The sequence below is a fragment of the Kogia breviceps genome, chromosome 3 (genome assembly GCF_026419965.1).
Source record: "Kogia breviceps isolate mKogBre1 chromosome 3, mKogBre1 haplotype 1, whole genome shotgun sequence".
NCBI classification, from domain to species: domain Eukaryota; kingdom Metazoa; phylum Chordata; class Mammalia; order Artiodactyla; family Physeteridae; genus Kogia; species Kogia breviceps.
The window spans coordinates 178,737,714-178,745,370 of NC_081312.1; the positions used below are offsets into that span (position 1 = coordinate 178,737,714).

The 7,657-nt window shown below is 54.0% G+C and overlaps 1 pseudogene; it reads left to right on the forward strand.

The window, feature by feature from the left end:
- Positions 1–516: 516 nt before the first annotated feature.
- Positions 517–6,504, forward strand: LOC131752925 (cyclin-Y-like; annotated as a pseudogene).
- The last annotated feature ends 1,153 nt before the right edge of the window (positions 6,505–7,657 follow it).

A 7,657-nucleotide genomic window follows, 5' to 3' on the forward strand; every position in this document is an offset into this window, starting at 1 on the left:
CCGTTGCGGAGCACAGGCTCCGGACGCGCAGGCTCAGCGGCCATGGCTCACGGGCCCAGCCGCCCCGCGGCATGTGGGATCTTCCCGGACCGGGGCACGAACCCGTGTCCCCTGCATCGGCAGGCGGATTCTCAACCGCTGCGCCACCAGGGAAGCCCCCTTCACACACTTTGTTCTCCTTGTTTGGGCTGTTGGTGGTTTGTTGAATGCATGTTGATGTCACAGTTGGTAGAGTGAGAAATTAACCCGCGGCTCCTAGAACATGTTCCTGCCCCGGAGTCCTAAGGTCCGGCCTCATCCACACGTCCAGTTACGGAGTGTGCCTCTCAGCCCATTTTGCCTCAGACTCGTTGAGCCCTTTGACTTCTTAAAATAAGTGCGATCAGGCCATCAGTGCCTGTTTAAAGCTGAGCTGGAGGAGTGCGGTGAACAGCTGGGAGTTGGTTCGCGTGTGCTGGCACGGGTAGCGCAGGAACAAGGCAGGTCACCGGGCGCTGGCGTGCTCGTGTCTTCCAGATGTACCTCGAAAGGCTTCTAACGTACGCAGAGATTGACATCTGTCTGGCCACCTGGGAGCGGATTGTTCTGGGGGCCATCCTGCTGGCCTCCAAGGCGTGGGACGACCAGGCAGTAGTGGAACGTGGACCACTGCCAGATCCTGAAAGACAGCACAGTGGAGGACATGTGAGTGCAGCCGGGGGCCTCTGCAGAGGAAACCCGACCCTTTGTGGACGTGCACAGCGTGGAGTGAGTGAATGTGACTGCACGTCTGTTGTGGGCTGGCCGAGAAAGGACACCGTTGTGGATAGGATTTGCAAAAACCTGTATTTCTCATCCTGTGGGTCCCGAACAGGTATTGGTGACACCACTGGTTTGTGAAACTGGTCACTGAAAATGTATTCTAGGCGAACCTTCCTTTACCTTCCTGCTCTCTGTCTATGGTGAGGCTCATCTCAGCTCTGTCCATACTGCAAACTGATGGCAGGCGCAGACGGGCTAAAATGTTACCTGTTTCTGTTCAGCTGCAGAGAGAAGGTTTTGGCTGCTTTTGTCACATTTTGCAAGTTCACCTGCTTAAAATGAGCGTTCTGTCCCCGAGGCCCCCTGTGCCTCCTGGTCAGGCTACGTGTTCTCCTCTCTCAGGGCACCGTCCTGACCTCACACTTAGCTGCATCCCGGGGGGCTGGGTGTACAGGAGGTGGGGTCAGAGCCTCTCCGGAGAAAGGAGCTATTTTGGAAACACTTAATCAGGTTGAACTTCTTATAGTTCCTTACGGTTTACAGGCCTTTCTGACACGATTCTTGCTAATATTTTTCCGGTCTTGTTTGTCTGGCTTCCTTAAGGAAGCTCTGAGCTGGAGAAGGTTCCACTGTGTCCCAGTCCACATCCAAGTCCCTGGACTCAGTGACCACTACGGGCTCCTCCTCAGCCTGGCCCCCGCTTCCTCTGGTTGCTGGTTCGCTGGGCACCCCATTTTTGTGCTGCCCTGGGAGCACTGGTTTGTGTTTTGGGGTCTTTTGCCAGAGCCTTTTCCTGCTGCAGACCTGTACCACTCCTTCCTGCATCTGTCATTCTTTATTATAAAAAGTAAGACAAATAGGAAGCTTTTGATAATAAGAAAAATAAAAATATTAAAAAGTTCTTGATTATATTTCAAGGTGAAAACAGTTGCTAAGATAATTGTCATCCAGACAGTAAGTAGGTTGGTTCCACCTTTCAGCTGCTGTGAGTAATGCTGTCGTGAACATGGTCACGGGTGTGCAGATACCTCTCTGAGGCCCTGCTCTCTGTTCTTTGGGGTCTGTGCCCAGAAGAGGGATTGCTGCTTGGTGGCTGGTCTTTAAAGTGAGCCCATTTTTCTAGAAAAGCCGACAGGCCATTAGGTGATGAAAACAACTCTCTTTACTCCATTTGCAAGTTGCTAATGGCATCAGTTCAGTTGAGTTTCTTTATTGACTTGAATTTATTTATTATACAGCTTTACGTCAGGACTATTTCTTCGTAATTATCCCCTTGAGGGCGGTAAATCCGTCAAGCCCGTTCTCTGCATCACTGTTAGTTTTCTGATGGTTTATCACATAACAAGCTGTCTGATGTCCCTGGAGGAAGTACTGCTGCCATTTGAAAATTCAAATTTGGGGAATTATTTTTATTTTCTAAATCTTGCCTTAGTTTGAAAACACAGCAGCTCTAAAATCTTTATTCCCCCGCAAACTTAAACAGAAACATTCAAGAAAACAAATATTCAGAAAGGCTGTTTTATCCCTAAGGAACCCTGGGAAACCGTCACCTTGTTCAAAACCAGATTCCTCTTGACTTTAATCCTAGTTATACCGTCAACAAGAGACAGTGGTGTCTAGATACCATTTGGGGCAGGAATAGCAGACTAGTTCTCTTAACGTTTACTCTAAAAGCAAGGTTTTCTTCCGGGCATTGGAGAATGGGATCTGCAGTGGCGCCTCTTGGCCACAGGGCGGCAGTCAGTCCACAGGCAGCTCCCAGGTCGTCCAGGAGAGAGCGCTTCGGCCTTAGCGGTATTTTTGACACACCTTGTTAAAATCTTACCTGGGTTCCAGTATTTCACAGGATGACCTCTTAAGTCTCACGTAAAGGAGGCATAAATACAAGTCATTAAAAGTGTAAAGTTTAGCACAACACACACATTAGGGGCTTTACTCCTTTCTCGAAGCTGCATCGAAGCAGCCCCTCCGATTAAATGACCTGGATGCGACGTCTTGGTCTCTCCCTCCGAGGTGCTCAGGCCTTCGATAACGACTTGCTGAGGTTTCTCGCTTCTGATCTGCCTGGTAGCTTCTGTCGGGGAACCAGCCACGCTGCTCACCTCCCAGCCTCCATGCAGCCTCAGTGCTCCCGCCCCCGTTGTCATAGCAGCGCTAGACCGGCTCGGACGGCTGGATTGGGCCCCTGGCCGGAAGCAGACGGGCTGCCCCGCCCCCCCGCCAGAAGCAGCCCGCCCCCGCCTGGCTCCTCCCCGCCGGAGCTGGTCGCTTCCGGGGCATAGTTCAGCTCTCACTTCCGGGAAGCCTTCCCTGGAGCCCTCCGCCCAGGCTGAGCTTGGTACGCTCCTTTCAGTAACAGGAATTATGGGGCAGCAACCGCATGTCAGGTGCTGAGCTGCGGTCAGGCCGCACCATCACATGTCACGGTTTCTGGCTCCGAGGAGACAAGGTGGAGAGACTGTGAGAAAGGACAGAAGTGAGCCCGGGGTGCTGCCCGGGGAGGAGGCCCAGGACCAGGGCTCCCAGACAGACCTGTCGCCGAGCACGCTTCCACCGCCTCCTCCCCGCAGGAACTACCGAGAAGTAGGCCTGCAGACTGGGGAAGTTTTCAGATGTATTCTGGCCGCCCTGGTTCGTCTTCATGCAGCTCTAAGTGGGTTGGCGCCCTTATGGACCGGGCACTGTCGTCGAGTGGTTCTCAGCGTGCGGGCAGGCCCAGAAGCAGCTCGCGAGAGTGTTAGGGATGCAAGTTCTCGGGCCCACGCAGACCTGCCGGATCAGACGGGTGGGCCCAGCAGGGGGTCCTCACGTGCCCTGCAGGTGATGGGTGTTCGCTGGGGCTGGGGAACCGCCTCCCCTCCCGCTGTCCCAAGGAAGCCGGTCAGCGTGTCCCCACCGTCTCCTCCCGGGAAGGACGGTCCTCCGGGTCCTGGGGAGGCCTGTCCTCCAGGCTGCTGTCGGCCCTCACTGGACTCCACTTGACAGCTCTCGACTGCGTCTTCTGCCCCCTGTTTGAGCTGATGGTTCACAAGGAGAGGTGAGGCCAGAGCCTGCCGTGTGTGTGTGTGTGTGTTCACGTGGAGAGGTGAGGCCAGAGCCTGCCGTGTGTGTGTGTGTGGGGGGTGTTCACGCGGAGAGGTGAGGCCAGAGCCTGCCGTGTGTGTGTGTGTGTGTGTGTGTGTGTGTGTGTGTTCACGTGGAGAGGTGAGGCTAGAGCCTGCCGTGTGTGTGTGTGTGGGGGGGGTGTTCACGCGGAGAGGTGAGGCCAGAGCCTGCCGTGTGTGTGTGTGTGTGTGTTCACGTGGAGAGGTGAGGCCAGAGCCTGCCGTGTGTGTGTGTGTGTGTGCGCGCGCGCGCGCAGACACACTCAGTCTCAGCGTCAGGGTCTCCCTGAAGCACTTTCTGGTGATCATTACAGTTAATCAGGCCTCATCCTTCCGGGCACTGGACCCGGTGGACTTGGCTGTGTCCAGCAGCCTGCCCAGGCGGCCGCGGGTGGGGACGGCGGCTGAGCTGTGCATTTCTGTCTTTCTCTGCAGGAACGAGTTGGAGCGACAGTTCCTCGAATTGCTCCAGTTCAACATCAACGTGGCCTCCAGTGTTTATGCCAGGTATTATTTTGATCTTCATTCTCTGGCGGAAGCCAACAACCAGAGCTTCCCCTCGGAGGCCCTGAGCAGGGAGAGGGCCCACAAGCTGGAGGTAAGAGACGTCGGCGCCGCGGGTGCTCTGCTGCCAAGGGAGCTGTGCCTTTCAAGGTCGTTCCTGCCACTGCGTGTCGTTGTAAAATAATGACAAGGTGCCTTGGATTTCATTTGTACAGCCTCATATTTTTAATAACCTTCTTAATATCAGTTTTTATTTAATGTGTATTGATTCTGTTTTTTTAAGTCAAGCAAGTTTGTTTTTAAACACCTGTTTTTAAAAAATGAGCCCCTACAAAAAAGTGTTTGCCAGCATGCACGTTTGTAAGGAAAAAGATACCAGATGACCCTATGATTGGGAATCCAAAAGAGGTTTAATTCTGCTTTTATTTTTCATTTTTTCAAAGTATTTTCTTCATAGCCCTCTTAGATCTGGGGCCAGCCCCATTGGTCTTGGCCTGGGTTTCGGGCCGTCACTGTTAAGCTGTGTGACTCTTGTGTCTTACACTTGTGTGTAGCTCAGCTTTGCACTTGCACCTAGCTCTTCCCATCTGACTTTTGACGGCTGAAAGTATGGGGACAAGAAGGATCACAGGTGAGAGTTTCTGCGTCTTCATCCCAGTACCGCACGGGGAGCATGGTTCCTGCTTGGTACCTAATGAAGGGAAGGGCTGGGTGCTGGTCACGGATCAGACGTGGGAAGGCGCAGCCAGCATGAGGGGACGGGACAGGGTTCTCGCCGTGTGACAGCCTGGAAGGCTGCCCTGTCAGTCGTCTTGATTGGAGATTATCTGTTCATGAAGTTAGTCAACACACCAAGTGCCTCTATCCACCAGGCTTCACTTATAATGCGGATAGATCAGGGCTCAAATGCGTGGCCCCTGCCCTCGTAAAGCTGTATTGCTTTGGTCTGGACAATGGTTCTGACGTGACAAGAAAGTAGACACATGTCTTTATCACGCTTGGGGAATGAAGCAGAGTCTCTGAGTTTGTCTCTGGAGAGAAGAATGTGTAGAAGGTGCTTCTTTGAATGTCAGTGGATGGGGCTCTACAATCATTTCGTTAATGTCATACTTCAGTAATTTTTTAGTATCTTGAAGCTAATGTGATTACTACCAGGAAAATCTAGGAGAAGCAACTGGAAAATGGTTACTAAGAATTCTAATAGATGCCAGGTACACGATCACTATACCCAAATTGATAGTTTTCCAAGTCACCGGCAATAACCAATTAGAGAATATAATGGAGAAAGGGTGCCGTTGAAAATTGCAACAAAGTATAAGCAACCGAAGAACACAAGCATTGTCCTTACAATGTTCCCAGAGCAACTTAAGCACTTAGCATGCGTTTTTCTTTCTTTCTTTCTTTTTAGCATATGTTAACTCATGTAATCTTCACCGTGGTTTGAGGGGGTAGCTGCTATTATTATTCCCAGACAAGAATGCTTAGGCTTGGAGAGGAGAGCAGCCTTGCCCGGGGCCCCGCTCACAAGGTTGTAGAGCCTGGAAGCCAGGAAGCCAGACCGCAGAGCTTAGGTTTAACCACCGCACTCCAAGGCCCCCCAGTGCCCCTGCTCAGGGAAAAACCTGTCAGGAAAAGTGCTACAGTGTCTGGGTCTTCCCCCTGCCGCAAATTTATTCCAGTCTCAGACCTGCAAGTGTGACCTGTTTGGAGAGGGGGTGTTTGCAGATGAGGTCGCACTGGATTAGGGTGGGTCCTGAATCCAATACCAGTGTCCTTCTAAGGAGACGGAGACCGGAGATATGGGGACAAGGCCACACGGGGACAGCAGAGACTCGAATGGGAGAGGCAAGGAAGGGGTCTCCCCTGGAGCCTGGAGAGAGCGTGGCCAATGCCTTGATTCCCGATGTCCAGCCTCCAGAACGGTGAGAAAGTCAAGTTCTGCCCTTGGAAGCCATCCAGTGTGTGGCAGTTTGTTGCTGCAGCTCCAGGAACCTCAGAGACATGCAAAACCTAAATAGAGAAAATGCTCAGTGCTCCTTGGAAAAGGGCCGGGTGGGATGCACCGTATTCCTGATGTAAACATATCCGTCTGCACCCCCTTTCCACTGCCCCCTCCCTCCAGGGCATTCCTGTCACCCAGTCCTGTCCCGACTGAGGACCTTTCTCTGAGCTGTGCTTTCTGTCTGGCCCGTTTCCCCCACGGCTTTGCATGGGAAACTCGTCTCATTCGGATGCCCCTCAGACGTTGTGGCTTCGTCCCAGAGGCCTGCCGTGGCCACCCCGTGGGAGGCAGCCCGCCCTGCCGCCCTCACGGCGAGGACCCGGCCTGGCCCTCGGCGCTGCAGCTCCGTGGCCCCGTCTTCACATCCCCCCTGCACCCCGAGTGTGGCCCCGGAGGGAAGGAGGGAGGTCAGAGAACTGAGACAGGGCCAGCCATGAGGGTGACTTAGGGAAAGGAACGTGTGCAGGATCTGGATGCACGTGGAGAAGGAGGGGGTTCCACTCAGGAATCCTCCTCCTCCCCCTCCCCCCTCCATGCCTCCTCTCCCCGCCCCTTCCTTCCGTCTGGGCATTGCCGAGGCCCAGCGCTCAGGAGACCTTCCCCTCGGTAGAGATGCACGTGCAAACATGAGAGACTCTGGAAGTCAGCCAGGGAAGTCTGAACAGTATCGCAAACGTAGCTTTTCCCGCAGAAACATAATGCTGCTGCCTCGCCTTCGGCGCTTCCGACTCACGGAGCTTTCTTCTCACCCGCGCCCCAGGCAGCCCCCTGATGGGGCGCAGCGGAGCTGGTCCCCGCACTTCCCGGCTGGGCTGGAGTCAGGAGGGCGGAGTGACTTGGTGAAGGTTCTAGCATCAGCCCCAGCCTGTCTCCAGCTGCCCCTAAAACCGTCTCGTGGGCAGGTCCCACCTGCCACCGGAATCTCCAGAGCCTTGTCCTTGGCGGGGAGACAGCTGCACTCTTTGAGCCTTTTAAGAAGGCTTAGCAATACCTACCAGCATGCGCGGCATATAGGACTGTTATTTTTGTAGCTGCTAAATCCAGACGCCACACAAATGGTGGGCCCAGTCTGCTCGCAGCATCCTGCGGACGCCGGCCACGGCTCTTGCGAAGCATTGCCTCGGCTTCCGGTGACGCCATTCCCATCAGGTCTCAGCTTGAGTGCTTTAGAGAGGCTGGACTCCGGGGACTTCATAGGTGGCCCCAAGCGTCCCCTCCCCTGAGGCCACGGCCTGTCCTCTGGCCTGCAGGGGTCCTGCTGGACCGTGGTTTTCTTCCTCTGTACTTTCGAATTCTCCTTTTTAAG